This window comes from Anser brachyrhynchus (genome assembly GCF_964034855.1).
Source record: "Anser brachyrhynchus genome assembly, chromosome: 5".
NCBI classification, from domain to species: Eukaryota; Metazoa; Chordata; class Aves; order Anseriformes; family Anatidae; genus Anser; species Anser brachyrhynchus.
The window spans coordinates 38,009,807-38,025,520 of NC_137699.1; the positions used below are offsets into that span (position 1 = coordinate 38,009,807).

General features: G+C 48.1%; 1 protein-coding gene and 1 long non-coding RNA gene across 2 annotated transcripts in view; both read right to left on the reverse strand.

Moving 5' to 3' along the window:
• LOC308196703 (uncharacterized protein) overlaps positions 1 to 15,714 on the reverse strand; it is a 180,769-nt gene that overhangs the window by 47,791 nt on the left and 117,264 nt on the right. The window lies entirely within an intron of this gene.
• On the reverse strand, positions 4,943 to 13,741 carry LOC308196707. Its single transcript, XR_013952358.1, has 3 exons — positions 12,413 to 13,741; positions 11,099 to 11,305; positions 4,943 to 8,362 (listed from the first exon to the last, which is right to left on the reverse strand). It is a non-coding gene; the product is annotated as an uncharacterized lncRNA (long non-coding RNA).

Consider the following 15,714-nt stretch of genomic DNA (forward strand, 5'->3'; position numbering starts at 1 on the left):
GGGGAAAGCTTTTGAATGCAATTTCCAGCCAAAACCAAATTTCTTCTGGAAGTCTTTTTATTGATCATTTGCGTGTGTGAAGCAGGGGGGGACCCTTGAGGGAGACGAGCTTTTAAAAAACAGAAGTTGAAATCTTCAAAGTTAAAAACTGTAAAGGGGGGAGGAGGGAAAACTGTATCATGGATGGGGCTATCCTGCAGGCAGCATTCAGAGAACCAGACAGTGACTATGTGATGGGGACATGCCCCACACCACATGAGGGTGCACGTTGTGGTGTCCTTTCACACCAGCTCTCCTTCCCCTGCACAACAATGATGACGAGGGCATGAGGGAGGAGTGCTGTGCATTTGGATCCCAATCCAATATGAGACCCAGGACTGCATCCCAGCAGCTAGACACAGACAAGGAGGAGTGGTACGTTTTCTCCCTTTCCTCCTAGTTCATATAACTGAACCAGCAATCAGGAACAAGTGAGCTGGCGCCTGCTCCTGTCCTACCTGGGATATTTGTCTTATCTCAAGCAAATTAGTGCTGTCCTTTGCCAAGCAAGCATTCAGTCCATTTTTGGACTGTTCCTTCCTCAGGGAGCAGGACAGGGGCTCTGGGGTGCCCTTATCCTTCCTTGGCACTGCCACAGAGGTCAGTCCTGCGTGTACAGCGCTGCGGCAGGCTCTATATGCTGGGGAGAAGCATCCAAGCCCAATGCTCCCCTGCAAAAAAACAGATGAAGGGAGCGTGGTTTGTGCCAGAGTGTGCTGAATCAAAAGCATCTGAAAGGTTGTCCTCCCCCGTGGCTTTGCGGCGAGCGTAAACATAACAGCTTGGGAAACTCTTTTCGGGCTGCGCTGAAGGATCCCTTTGAGACTTCCCGCCCGCAGCCGTTTCCTCCCCAGCAAAAAGCTGAGAGGGGCCTCTTGATGCTGGCTCACCCCCCAAGACATTGATTGCTCTCTGCTATCTGGGGTCAGGGAGGGGTGGGGTAGCAGGGTAGGGGTTTTCCCTCTCCTTGGTGACCAGGAGCTGACCCAGGTTCCTCTACAAACCTACAGCCACGCAGAAGAAAGAGCTGTGCAGGTCCGCAGGCAGAAGCGGGGTCTCTCTGGCTGTCACTTCCAGCCAGGAGGACAGAAGACATTGGTCTTTAGTAGGAAAAAAAGAGAATTCCCTCAGATTAATGAAAACCTGTTAGCATGGGTGAGACCAAGTAAATGCCTTGGGAGGACAGAATGGTCTATACATTTTCAGATGAGCTCTCAGGCCAACCTAAAGGCAGCACTACCTTGATGAGGGAAAATTAGGCAAAGCCAGCTCTAGCCATTAAGGCTACAGTTAGGGAGGGGACAAGAAAGAGAGACAGATCACTTATTTTCTTTGTTTAATAAGATGTGACAAACTGTGAGTGGTCCCAGCCCTTAAAGAAACTGTTACCCAACATGTTTCATTCATGCGCTGAGTCTTTGCCTCTTTTGTCATGCAGTGCTCAGAAAGAACAGGCTGTCCCTTGACTCAGAGCTGGCTGTTTTGAGGCTGCAGCTGAACGCCATGGCAGGCTCGTGCTGTGATGCATCCTGAAGTCACGGTGACTGCAGACATGCGGGACAGAACACGGCTGGAGGAGACCCAACTTATGTGCCCAGGTTTCCATCCCGTGACCACGAGGTCACGTGGAGAAGAGATGGTGCGTGCCTTGACAGGGGGCTCAGGCACAGTCCCCATCCACCAGCTAGGACAGAGTTTATCTGGATGTACCATTTACATGCAGCACCTTCTCAAGGGTCACTCATGACCTCCCTGCCCATCCTACCCAAGTTCTGGGCTTCCCAGATGGCACCACAGAGCACCCTGTCCTAATATTGTCTGCTTTCCATGAAAGGGCACACCTAGCACATATCAACTAGCAGAAGTGTTCTTTATCCATCAAAGCTAGATCCATTTGAGGATAGACCCTGTGTTATCCAGAAAGTTGTCAAGGATTTTCTGCAGGTTTTATCAGGTATTCTAAGCAGAAGGGATCACTCCTGAAGCTGTTTGGGAATGGATCAGGGAAGGAAATCCCCATTTTTCTGACTGACTGTAGGGAGTTTACACGTTTCAAGATGCCACCACTTTAAAAAACAACAACCAAATCCAATGTCATTTAAAAGATACGATTCCTGTCTGTTGGTTTGGAAAACTGTTTTGGTTCTCTCTACAAGACTAAACAATTATTTAGGCATCTAGACCACAAATAAAATGTTGGTAAATATAGGAAAGATTAACTCATTTAGAACTACTGGTGCCAGTAGCTAACTGCAACACCAGTTTTCACTGTGGATGCTTTTGCTATGTGGGTGCCTCATTGCTCCTGCTAGCCTCTGCACTCAGCAGCACAGGAAGTAATGGCACAAAATTCAACATTTGCCATTTTAACAAGCCACTGAGAGGAGTCACGGAAATGCAGTGTTGTATCCCTCAAATATTCAAGTCACAACCAAGCTGCTGATTTCCTTTCTCGATACCTTTTGCTTAGCAATTGTAGCTTCGTTCCTGTTTCTACAGGAATGAACCCGAGCAAGAGAGGGCTACAGAGACCCCCAAGCAAAGGGCGCTGCAGAGGCCAGACCCATTGCCCCTAAGCCCATCATCTCCCTAAGGTGTGGGCCTTCACACTTCGCAGCAAGGAACCTACATCTGAGAAACATGTTTGCGGCTCAGTCCCTTACGAACCACACACGAGGACAATGAAGTGAAATGGTGAAAAAGTGCCCAGTAACGAAGGGAGATGCACAAAAAAAACTTTTTTCTTGCACATGGGCTGGCCAGAGCTCTTTGATCCAATCACAGCTTTAGTGAGAAGGATGCCTCAGCTGTCCCCAGGCACACAACACCGCTGGTGCTGGTGGACTCAGATGCCTGGGGACCCACACCACAAAAGAGAGAAGGAACCTCAGCAAACAGCAGTTGAGGAGGACATAGAGTTTTGCTGCTTCTTTTATCTCCTCTTAACAGCCTAATTGGAGTGTAATGAATTTGGGGTTGGTGCTCACTGCCAGACTTGCTTCTTTGATGTGTTTTTGGCCTCTGCGCTATAAAAATGTGATGGAAACCAAAACCAAGATATTACACCTCCGTAAAGTGTCTCTGGGTTTACCATAAGATTCCGCCGTTTGTTCCAAATGGCCAAAGCCACTAACAGGCCCCTGCTAGCCAAGATGTTTGGGTAATGAATAAGAAGCACAGAGAGATGCCACTGTGAATCACAGCTAGGAATGTGTGTTAATGGCAACAGAGGCGGGTCCTGGGCTGTAATGTGGAACAGAAGAGCACTGTGCTTGTGTTCCTCTGCAACCATGTCCAGCAGGAGCTGCTGGTGATGTCTGAAAGCCCCAGTGGGACAGGAGGATTTGGGAAGGTAGGTGGCATACCTAGGACATGCTGATGCAGCACCTTGAGCTGGTCATGCCACCAACAGCCAGGCCGCTTCTGTGCCTAAGCACTTTTCCTTGTTGCACTTAGAGGTTGGATTGGAACAATGTTAGATGGTCAGGGCTGTGCAGAACCCAGAGCTCCCAATGCCCTTTTCCCACATCTAGGCCTCCTGGCCACGTGGGCCTGGTGAAGGCCCTAGCAAGGAACCTGCCAGAGACACCAGCTTGGAGGGACAGAGGGCTTCTGCAGCTCCAGCTGGACCAAGCACCGGCTGGCTCCACTCCTCTCCATCTCTCCACCTCAGTTTCTGTCCAGTTTTGGCCTTCTTCACACCTGACACATGCCCCTTTTCCAGCTTTCCTTGGCTTTCTAAGCTGCTGAGCTCGTTCCTCACTGAACCCATATGTGCGCACACTCAAAGCGTAGACACACACAGTAGCAGCCAGCAACACAGAGCCCTTCAGTTATGCAAGTCTTTCTTCTACCCTGTGTTTATTGCTCCTCCTTAGCCTATGAGCTTTTTCCAGCCAAATCTCTTTCCTACACTGTGACAGCACAAGCCCACCATGTCTTTTTTGTCTCTCATGGGCCTTTCCCACTGGCAAATATTTGCCACTGCACAACGCACACATCTCCAGCACACAGAGTGCCCCAGTTTGAAGTCAAGACCACCACAAGCTGTACCCCTCTGCCAGGGTCACCATCCTCCCAGTGAGGAGGGCACAAGCACGTGAGGCTCTGAAGGGCCTTCCAGGAACACATCCCACCCTGCAGGTGGGTCCCCACCACCTCACCTGGACTCCTCAGGCCCACAATAACCTCCCCTGGGCACACCTGAGAAACCTGGTGATCTTAATGACCAAAACATCAAAGGGTCCCACATACAATTCATCTCTGGGGACACAGACAGATCAAGAAAAGTTGGTACTGAAACACCTCCACTAAGTACAGATGCTCACCTGTTTCTATTCAAAAATCATCTAAGCAAGCTCATGTTCAATGAACCAACTCATCCGCCCAAAACTCATGGAGACTAGAGAAAAAAAATCCAACTGTGTATCTCTTCGCCTGTCTTCAGTGATCTTGCTCACAATAAAAAACGATGTGCTTGCTTGGAAAAATTCTGGACATCGATAGTTCACATACTTGCAGAGCATCCAGGGCTAAACCCTATTTAAATCAATATAGCTACATCCATTTTAGGGAAGCTACCCCCAATTGACAGATGCCTGGAACCTGGCCCTTAGTCTGCCTCTTCCTAAAACAGCACTTACCCTGTGACTGCATGCTTGAGCCACAGGCTGCTGATAAGATACACTTCTAGCTAAATGCAGCTCTCATTCAGCTATGATTCACATTTAAGAACAGTTAACTGGTGCAGCTGTTCTGGACAGAAGCCTACTTTTTGCAAGAAAAGCACTTTCTGGAATAGGTATACTTGTGCAGCTTCACCGATAAGCAAGTTACATCCCAAAATCCCAGGACGAACTGTGTTCCCTGGAGCCTGACACTAGAGGCAGGGACAATCCCTCTTTTTGCCTTGCAGCGACTACTTTCACCTTAGCTCCATCGGATGCAAGCAGAGAGGTACTTTCTGCCTTGCTCATTACTGAGGAGGGAGTCAGTGAAGAATACAAGAGGCTACAGCTGAATATTAGCCCCGTGGCTCCCCCGAGTCCCAGTGCCCTGCCTGCTGCTCCTGGGGACCATCACTCGCCCAGGGCCACAAGCACACCAGACCATACACGTGCAGGCAGACGTACACAGCTGAAGGGCTGGAACAGCTCCTTTTACTGAACATCTGGACTTACACATATAAACTACTCAACACTCTCGTCCAGAATTACAGAGTCTTTCATATCTTATCTCTCAAAAGCCACTTATCAGCCCATGGCTTTCAGACTGCAGTCTCTCCCGTCTGCCAAAGTGGAACCCAGCCATGCACAAACACGAACAACAGCAGCCCCTCTCTCCTCTCCCACGCTGATGGCTGCAGCTCCTCTGATGGGGGCTTGAACTTCAGGAGCAGCGGGAATAGCTCCGTCTACCCTGCTGCCATGGGCTTGCGGAAGAAGTTGAGCAAAGTTTAGCCACAGGGCAAAATGAATGCCTCCTTGCATCCCAGGCCAGGGAAGGTGGCAAGCTAAATGCCTGTATTTATGCCCTGCATTATGGTGATAAGCAATAAGGAAATATCTGTAAGCAAACATTGAAGTGTGTTATCCACATTGCTGCAGCACCCAGAGGCTTGAGGCATACCCTGGAACCTCCATGTCCTAGATGCTGTTCAAAAATGGACCGAAAAGACAGGTTTGGGCCCATAAACAAACTTTCAGTAACAGGAACTAGTCTGGATTTTTGTTTAATAGACTTTTCTAATAAAACATCCTTTTTGTTTTTAACTCTAGCAAAATGCTCAAAACGAAACTTCATTAATGAGTTGACATTTTGCAATCTTTGTAAAGGAGGGAATACCTTTTTTTTTTCTTCTCCATTTTCACTCTCCCTTCATCTTTTAAAGGAAAAAAGGAGCAGAGGATGAAATGCAGGAAAAACTTTTCAGCTTCAGAGCTATGAAAATATTCTGGGTTTCAAGTTCATTGGGCAAAACATATTTCCTCAAAAAACCTTTTCAATCTTTCCATGAAAATTCTGAAATGAAATGGAAAATTCTTTCTCTGTGTTGTAAGAGAAGACTTACATCACTAGACTTCAACTAAAAACCATGTATTACTACTAGAGCACAAGATACGAGCCTAGACATCGCAGCAACAAGAACCGCAGCGGTCCTCCTCTTCACAAGCAAATGGGGTCGGTGCCATGGCAGACAGGGGGCAGACAGGAATGGGGAGGAGAAAAGCCCTGACATGCTAGCAGGGAGAAGTTTAACATAAACCAGGATTCTTGCTAGCTCCGGACTCGCTGAGCTAACATCGTATTTCTCGGCTGTATGGACTGCACATGGGCCGTACATGGTTTTGTTCAATCCAAGAGAGGTCTGTCGCAAGAACAACCGTCTCCGCATTTGTTATGAAACCGAAGTTCAGGCACAAATCACAGCCGATGGGTCTCGTTCCAGCAGCCGACGATATAGCCCAGGGAATGAAGATAAACTCAATAATTGGGCACCCTCAGGAAAACAGTGGGAATACCATCCCTAATAGTGGTGGCTGGAGGAGAGGGTACAGGTGCCATGCCTTCCCTGCCCTGAGCGTCCCCCAAGCCCACATGCACTTCAGCCCCCATCAGCCAGTCCTTCTCTGGCAAAAAAACATGCTTTCAGATGCTGCTGCCAAACCTCAGAAATGTATATTGCTGTTCTGGCTATGTTCAGGAGGAAGGGGAAGGGAAAGCAGTGTGCAATTTTCAACAGTTTCTCCTTGGAGAGGGGCCCCCTAATTTTCTGAAAGGGGCCATGGAGGAGGGGGAGAAAAAGAGAGAGGCTCTGTCCCGCTTTAATCCCTTTTCCCAAATTAGTTATACATGGGGAATTCATGATGGAGTTCCCCCTTTGGGCTTTTAGCCTCGAATCATTTCATAACACACAGAGCCCATCTGAAACCTTTTGATCACGTCACTTCTGAGGCTGCTGTGTCTGTGCGTGTGGCTGCACACAGAGGCGGATGGGAAAGGGGAAGACGGGGAGCAGAGGCTCCAGGCACACGCAGCAGGCTCACAAGGGGATACCAGCACCGTGCCAAAGGGGAAAAAAACAGAAATAAACAACAACAAAACCAAACCAAAACAACTGCAGGACAAAGACCTGATACTGCTAATTTCTGCAACGAGAGCTCAGCAACATCAGCTGCAAGTCTCCTCCGTGCTGCTGTCAGGATGGAGCTACCTGGACCCCTGCGGGACTGCAAGTGCTGTTTATTCAGCTGGAAATCACCCAGACTACACTGAAACAAGCCAAATTCAGGGCCTTCGCTCAACCCAATGGGCCACTTTGACTTGAACAGGTCTCACATCACTAAATGCGACTCAGCCCCAAGCGGGTGCACATGGACATGGTTTCCAAGAGTCCACAATGCCAGTGACAGCATGGCACAAAACCCTCTTCACTGTGAGGGAACTGAAAAGTTTGGGATTTCGGCTACTCTGTCGCTTCAATTCCCCAAAAATACCATAAATTGCTACTGTGCTTCAGTCATTTAGGATCCCACAGCTCTGTCAAAATTATTCAGCTGACCAAGAAGGGTAGAAACCTCCCCTCAGGTTAATAGGAATGAGGTCTGCAAGCCAAGATCCTCAAAGGCATTAGATCCTCTTAGAAATCAGTAGTATTTAGACATTTTAATAAGTGTCTCAAGGCTCTGGACCTAAACACCAATGCCTTAAAGAAAAATTAAGTGTCCAGGAAAGTTTACAAAGGTGACAGAGTGTGCGCATTGCTGGGAGTCTAAGCAGGGATGTCAGTGTTTTGGCAATTTTTACTCACCACTGGTTATTAAAACAAGAGCTCAACTGGTTTAATTAAAACTCATGGTAAATAGATTTACTTTCTCCAGTGCCAGTGCTCTATATGGACATATTTAAATGCATTTACTTCCATTTAGCTAAACTTGGTAACTGACTCTTCTAAATGTTTCCACATGGTGGCTTGGATTTTTTTTTTCTTCAAACTAAATCAATTTTAAACCAATTTTTGTTACATTGGTGGTTTTGCATGTCCACAAGGCCTGCGGGCCTCTTGGATTGGAAAACTTGGCGTGAAATTCAGCCCAAAAGGCCAAGTGCTGAAACCCAATGAAAATGAAACCGCTGTGAGCTATAGAGGAAGCTGTCTGCCCAGGCTGCAAGCACGTTCCTGGGGCACCAGCCCTGCGTGGACCAGGGCGCAGGCATGGTTGAAACTTGCCTCTGGACATTGCCACCACGCAGCCCCAGCAGGTTTGAGATCTGGCAGCAGCGAGCCCAAATCCTGGCTGGTGGGAATCACTTGAAGCACAGCCTGTAGGAAGATCAAAATCTGATCAGGAGCCCTTTTTTTTTTTTAAAAAAAAAAAAAGTGGCTTCAAGCTAACTGGAAACCTGGCCCTGGGCTTCTTCAAAAGCTGGCCCAGGGCTTTCCTGCAATTCAGCCCAGGTTTGCAAACTTGGCTGGTGTTAGGTTTATTGCACCTAGTTTGGGGCTTTGCTGTGAACATTTTGCGGAGATCCAGCTCTTGAAATTAAACGGACTCTGATGTTCTGAGCCTGGACCAGTGTCCCTAACATCCACAAACTCTGCACCAATCTATTTATTGCCATGTAGAAAGTAACTGGGGGTCAGTTACTTTATTGTCAAGGGAGAGGTCATTGCTGTGTATGATCAGTAAATCAAATGACTAAATTCAAAAGCATGAGTGGATAAGATGAAGACTATTTAGTGCAGGGCTTTGACTTATCAAAGCAACCTTCTACATAGGTGAGAAGCCAGGTTTGTTACGGTCCTGCTTCCCCACCATGGTGTCTGTAGTGAGCAAACCTCAAGAAGTCTTGGAGGAACACCCAGCACCTGGCATCCTTCAAAAACAGAGGCAGCAGCTTCAGAAGAAACATTTCTCTTAAAAGATACCAGCCAAGACGAAGATTTTCTGCCTCCTGGTAGGTTTGGGGCAACAAAGAAAGCCAACAATACTTTTGGTTTCCCAGCATTAGTGCTTTTAGTACCTCTGCTTCTGTGTAAAGCTAGAAAAGAATGGGTTTATTTACTGTTCAACTGGTATTTTTTCCCCCAAAAAACCTCAAAAATGGTGACCATTCAGAGCAGAGCCAAGCTGGCTCTTGGCAAAGGCTCAGCGTGGCTCCTGTTACTGAGCCGAGTGTGGTCATGTTGCTAAGATAGTGGCCTGGGAGCCGGGCCACTGTTCTTGGCTACCCTGCTGCCCCACCGTGTAACCTCAGAAAGTCACGTCTCCCCACTGCGGCTCCACGTTCCTCGCCGTCCCGTGCCTCGCAGCTATTGAGGCTGCCAGCTTTATGGTTCAAGGTCTGTCTCTTACTATGCTAGCTACCACCGTAATTATGAGAATTTGATACATGCTGCTTTCCAGCACCCCTTCCCACACAGCTTTGTTAGAGCAGCTCCCTTTGTTTTCACGAGCAGCATGGCAGAGACACGAGCTCAGACATTTTCTCCACAGAGGATCCTCACCCCCTTCTCAGCAGGCCCCTGCATTCACCCCACACATGGGGACATCCTCATTTTGTCACCGTTACTCTCATTCCCATCCAACACCCCTCAGGGTCATTTGCAGTCTCATAGCTTCATCGTTGAGTGTGCTCACACTGCTTCCTCCTCGTTCATGTGTGTGCCCAGCCGGGACCAGCTCTCTGCCATCCCTTCCTGGGACATGCATGTGCTGCAGGGGACAACCTGGCCCCATCACCCAGCAGAAACACCCCAACATCCTGCCCTAAAGGGACTACAGTCAACTGAAGCATGGTTTAATGGGGGGGGACAGCAATACAAAGGCACACACTTGAAGCACAAAGAGCCCACAGCCTCAGCAGAGGAGTCAGACAAGGGAAAAAAAAAAAGTGGTATAATGCTGGAGAGATGAGCCTGCAGGGAACTGGGGGAGCTGGGATTCAAACTCAGAGAGCACCAACTGCACCGGGACACTCTGCCTTCACTCTTTTAAAATGCACTTCCATGCATTTACATAGATATACATGCATACATTACATATATAAAGATTATCTAACACCAGGGCACATGCATACTAGGCAGACCAAGCATGAGTGTGCAAGCACATGCACGTCACCTCTGTAAGTGGCATGCCATTATTTGCTCCTCACTCCCTTCCAAGTGCTCACAGCCACTTGCAGAGCACTCGTCCCAGTCTAACCACCAGAATCTGTGCCCAGTTTCAACTCCTACAGGTTAAGCCAGCACAACAAGCTGGGATTTCTGAAGGTGCAGGCGGGACAGGCAGACAATCACACTGAGATGCTACCTCAGCTCCTTCTCAGAGTTTGGCGTTGTGTTTTATCAACAAATAACATGTCTTTACTGCCAGCCCTGCTGAACCACTGTAGCTGCAGACAAGCAAGCTGTGTTTGCTTCTCTTTCATTTGTCATCAACACAATGGCCAGCCAAGTTCTCATTCCAGCATCTTACTTGGCAACAAACAAACAGGGGCAAAAAAGAGAAAAAGCTGAATTTCAGCTGGCTGCATTGATACAGAAGCACAGGTAAAAAGTGAAAAAAGCCCAATATATGGAAAATAAAAACAAACGAAAAAACACTATTGTAGGGAAGCAAGAGTTTAAACACAACATAGCTGGCTTGTTTAGGTTCCCAGTCTTTGCTCTCTGGGGCAGAGCTGTGTACACATGCTCTTCCTTCACCAGCACCCAGTCAGGTCCAGTTTGACACGAGATGTGCAAGCAGTGCTGAAGATGTGCTCCAGTGTATTCTCAGATAGCAGTAACCCTTCCCTCTTACTGAGGAGCAGTGAGGAGGAAGCCCACATCACACCCAGGACTGCCCTGAGGTTTATTGACACTTACGAAGCAAACGATATTCAGATAGAAAAGGACCAGACAGCTTCACCTCTACACCAGAACCACCCCCAGAGCACCGCAGCTTTCTCCCCCAGCAAGCTGAGTGAAGGCAGGGAGACCTGGACAAAGATGGGGAAGCATTAGAAGGAAAGGGCAGTTGTGTGCAGACCGCTCCATTTCCCTTGTCCTGCTTACCCAAGTCCTGCTGGTGCACCCAGCCAGGCTCCTGCTTGCAATTGTGGAACAGAGCAGGCACCATCATCCCGTGCACAGGTGGTACCTGATGGACCAGGGAGCTCTGCACCGAAGCAGCAGATGATAGCCAGGAGGAATGAGCTCCGGAGACAAGAAAATTTTCTACACCATGTCTCTGAACAGGCCAGGTCTCCTGCATGCACAGCACTACAAAACAAGGTGGGAACAAAGCACACACAGAACATCTCCCTATCCCTCGTGCAGGCTGCACTTTGCCAGGTGCTTTACCTGGCACCAGCAGGAAGAAGGGCAGCTGAATGGAGTGCTACAGACACCAGAGAGACAGAGCACACGGCATGGATGTAATAATTCCGCTCAGTGTGTTATTAAGTATTTCGGGGCCAGCGCAAGAATAGCACCTACAGTACAGCATGAGGATAGAAGAGGGCTCGGCTTGAGACGACAAGGTGGCTGAAAGGAGACCAAGAAGCCCTCTGCGAGCATTTGACTCCCCAAGGGCTGTGGCTCAGGGGCCATTTCAGGTCTAGATCAAATTCCCGCTGTTCACAGAGCCCAGGGCAGATAGCGAGGGAAAAGGCAGGGAAGGAAGATGAGAGAAAGCTCCGACAGGAAGATCTCTGGAGTATGTTAGTAGGTTGCTGAAAGGGAGGAGCAGTTTTGAAACACGAGCACAGAGATAAAATCTATTCTAAGGTGAGGATGAGCTAAATATGTCAGAGGCCTTTCAGCACAAGCCGGGCACATGTGAAGCGATCTAAATAGTAAACAACACATTTACTAACAGCCTCCTAATTTATTTATGGAGCCACATTGCCTCGCCAATCTCTGTCATCTGCTCCACACACGAATGGCCCAGGCACCAGGGGAGCGGTGCGGGAGCCCTGCCCTGGTTTCACTACCTGCTTTCAGAGATAACTGCCAAATAACCCAGCCCTGCCAAGCGCCATAAGGCCCACGCTTCGAGATGGTTGACTGAAAATATTCTTTTTCCCAACTGGGGAATGCTTCACAAGCCATCTTAGTGCCTCGGAGCACCTTGGAGCGCGTGGAGTCGGGGAAGGAAGAGGAAATACAACCACAGAAGCACGCAGAAGCCAACACAATCAACCCCAGGGCTGGGGAATCCCTCCTTGTATATACACATCCACATATGTATATATATCCACACTAGTCACTGCTATGGCAACTAACACAACAAAGATATCCTTTTAAAGGCCCTGTGGTAAGGAGGAAAAATATTTTGCTATATATATCGTCGCCTATTGACGTCAAAATCATTTGAAATAAACTAACCTCTAAGCTCAGATGGCTCCGGTCGTCATTTCTCCTCTGCAGATATTGAAATTACATTCACGTCACAATGAGCATCTGTTACCTTTCATGGAAAAAGTAACCAAAGAGAGCCAGGCTAGAAAGTTTTCTATCAAACCCTTCCTCACACCCTCATCAAAGCAAGAGAAAAAAGAAAAACAACAAACAAACAGCAACAAAAAAAAAACCCTCCTAAAACCTCTGAGAGGCCAACTCCTGAGGGTCTCATTTAGTCACTCCTCAGGCAACACCCATGCTGACGTCAGAGGGAAATTGCTAATTTGGGTAATTAGTGAAAATGAAGAACCTGGAGTCGGCTGTGACAATTTAATTCAGCTGAGCATCCAAAGAGTTCACTGGAAAAAGGCAAGCTGACAGGGCTGAGTCTGGGCTGAGCTGTAAAAATAAAGCACTCCATATGAGAGCAATTTGCTTTCCCAGCCGAGAGCTTGTAGATCAGAGCAGCTCTACCTCCGTGCATGTGTATGTAATGCCCCGAGCCTTCAACAAGACTTGCACTGCTTGCACTAATGTCATCGGTGCAATGCTTCTGATAACGACACTAATGAATTAGCTTCTGCTATGTACCAAAAAAATACAGGTAAAGGGAGTTAGGAGGCAGAGGGGAAGGTAGGGAATTTAGGATGTCAGTTTGCACTGGGCTGTATGAATACATCTCTACTAAAGTCAAGGTCCAAAAAGCACAGACAATGCAGCGGCATGGCAGCCCCTCGAGGGAAGAGGCTGGATGTTGGTGATATGGGTGGGGCGGGGGACAGCTTGGTGGCTTCCTCCTCAATGCCCAGGATCAATAAATGCAGCATCTCCTGTACTCTGGCTAGTGGGAGAAAGTGAGAAATCCACCTTACCTGGCTATGCTCCTACCCCAAATCATCTGCCTAGCTCCTGCTGGGAAGAGCTACCTTAAACCACCTGTGGCTCAGTAAGGTTTTCAGCTGGCTTGAAGGAGGCTCACCTGCCTGCATGTCCTACCGCAGCCTTGTGGAGTGGGCTGAGATCACTGCAGAACACAAGCTAGGCCATGCTTCTCTCACTAGCAGCAGGGATATTTCAAAGAAACAGAACTTATTGGAGTTTTTTGGTGGTAAATCTCTCTGACTCGACATGGTGAGCTTGAACAGATATACAGATATAGCAAAGGCAGCGAGTCACTTGAGCATTGTGGGCTATTCTACATTATTAAGTCCTCTGCAATCCCATGGTGAACTCATTTGGGATGTGCTATTACATGGCCACTTGAAGCACTGTGGATTTGGGTCAGTTCCTTCCCCACCCCTTTTTTTGGGTAGGTCAAGTAGAGCTTACAAACCAAGAAGATTTGGATTGGTCTCATGGAGAAGAACCAGCAATCCCATATGTTTTCAGATGCTTAGAAGTTTCCCTTCTCCCAGGTCACTTGTTCTCCAGAACTTGTAGAGCTGCTGCAATTCTCAACCTTCCTGCCCATCTGCCAAGTTTGCCTCTAAGCGCAGGGAATCAGACAGCTCAATTTACCCCTGGGCTGATGAGAAGCACTGGGAGCCCAGCTCCAGCACCGCTTCCCCAAGCAGATACAGTCAGGTGCCTCAATAGCATCCTCCTAGTGCTTAGCTCCTAACTGTAGTGTATTAAGATACACACCCTACTTTTCTCACATCTCCTGTTATTCCCCAAATTCTCCTGCAGGCTCTCATGCCATCAGCCACTTCAGCTCTCCCCTGCAAAAGCCTCCCGAAGTATTTTGCCCACGGATCTCTTGCTGTGGCTCAGCCTGAAGCCTAGACTCACACTAATCAGACACCACAGAAGAGCCCCTGCTTCCAATTCTCTACATATTCCAGCCTCCCTCTATATCTTCTCTCATCTAATTGAAAAAAACAGACGTCTTTCTGAAGACCTCATCCCCCCTCCCCTTTACTCATATAGCTTAAGAAGACAACATTCTGCTACTAACTACAGCCTTCTTCAGCACTGATTCATGGATGCTTTCAGAAAAGCTCCTCTGCCATAGCACCATCCCTCAGCCTTTTCCTGGAAAAGATCTGCTTCTGTCCCTACCTCCCTCCTTTATTAGAGGTCATGCAGGTATCCAAAGACCCTTCTCCCTGCTCCTTTCTCCTTTTATTAATACCAGGTGTGACCCCTCCACAGCACCCTAACCAGGTCCAGATGGGATGTGTCCCTGCACCTACATTTTCAAAAGAAGAGCTGTTGTTCCTCTTGGAATCAGGTGTATCTGAGGCAGGTTTCTCTAAAGCCTGTGCAAGTGTTGGGTGGTTGCTGAACACCAGAATAGGAAAAAAAAAAAAAAAGTTATAGTTGGTGGCTGAACAAAGCAGTTGGATATTTTACCAGCAATGAAGTACTAAAAATATAGAAAGCTTTTATAGTACTCCATGCTCTACCTAGAAAGCTATAGGATATCTGTAGGACGAGTCAGACAGACAGCCTTATGTCTGACAGCTGCTAGTCCTGAGGTGCTACTTGGCAGGGAGAAAAGCTAGCACTGATACCGCAGGCCAGAAATCAGAGGAATGCCTTTTTCTCTACCCACAAAGAAGAAACATATCAGTGATGTGCTCTAGATCAGAGATTGCACAAAGAAGGCTAGCCACAGAATAACTTACAACCGATCTCAAGCTGAAAACCAAAACAGGTTGCTTTGAAGATGTCTGTCAAAGCTCCTGGTTGCAGCCCAAAGCGTGGTAAAGATCCAAGAGGGAAAGAAACGGAGAGGGGCTATGGGGAGGCACGGATCTAACAGAGCCATTTGTCAAGAGAATCGAAGTCGAAAGGCAACGTGGAGTTCAAAGCCAGCATCCAGCAAAAAAAAAAAAAAAAACACATAGTGTGTGCAGCTGCAAACACGGCCAAAACAAGCCAGAACAAAGACTTGGAGGGACAAACAGTAGAGCACAGCCTGGGCCGCGCGTGCTTGGGGCGGACAGCAGAGCCCTGCGGGGCTGCAGAGGAGCCAGGCAGGCCCAGGTGGGATGGTGATGAGAAGCCAGCCATGTACATAGCTGACATACACAGCCTGATACCCCCTCAAACTTGGGAGAGTCCTGAATGTGTGGATTTGGGGTGGCTCCCCACCTTTGGGGTGAACCTCAGCTTGGCTCTGGGCATTATCCTTATTCGTCTTACTCTAATTTCCAGCCCTACAACAGAGCACGGGCTTGCTCGTCTAAAAGCAGATGGAGTTTGTGTTACATGAAGCTGGCAACACAGTTAGCTTAGACACCAGTGTCCCGAAAAGAGTGCGTTATTCTAACAAGGGGATA